This window comes from Penaeus monodon, chromosome 29, assembly GCF_015228065.2.
Source record: "Penaeus monodon isolate SGIC_2016 chromosome 29, NSTDA_Pmon_1, whole genome shotgun sequence".
Classification (NCBI taxonomy): domain Eukaryota; kingdom Metazoa; phylum Arthropoda; class Malacostraca; order Decapoda; family Penaeidae; genus Penaeus; species Penaeus monodon.
This window is the reverse complement of record NC_051414.1, coordinates 4,550,750-4,551,067: the sequence shown is the minus strand read 5'-3', so window position 1 is coordinate 4,551,067 and position 318 is coordinate 4,550,750. Positions and strand designations below refer to the sequence as shown.

General features: G+C 38.4%; 1 protein-coding gene across 1 annotated transcript in view; it reads right to left on the bottom strand.

Annotated features, from left to right (window-relative positions):
* Positions 1-318, bottom strand: part of LOC119591626 (nephrin-like) — a 125,992-nt gene that overhangs the window by 50,046 nt on the left and 75,628 nt on the right. The window lies entirely within an intron of this gene.

The window sequence follows — 318 nt, the reverse complement described above, 5'->3', positions numbered from 1 at the left end:
CATCAAAAATATGTAACACCAAAGACAGGAAATATAGAAGGATGGGAAGACCTGAAATAAGATACTTTTGTTGTGGGTGAGAATATAAAGCGTTAAGGGGGTAAGAGAATGAGAAGGTGACGGAGAAAATCACAGAGGAATGACGGGAGAATGAGAAGGATGTGAAAAAAAGAATAGGATGAGGACGGAAAAAACAGTTAGCATGTTTTATCAGGAATATAAGGACGATTAAAGGGGACAACACAGATAGTAATTCTAGCTTTTATTTAAGTCGGTGCTTCCTCTGTGATGGTGACATGGCGAGACTGAAATAACATG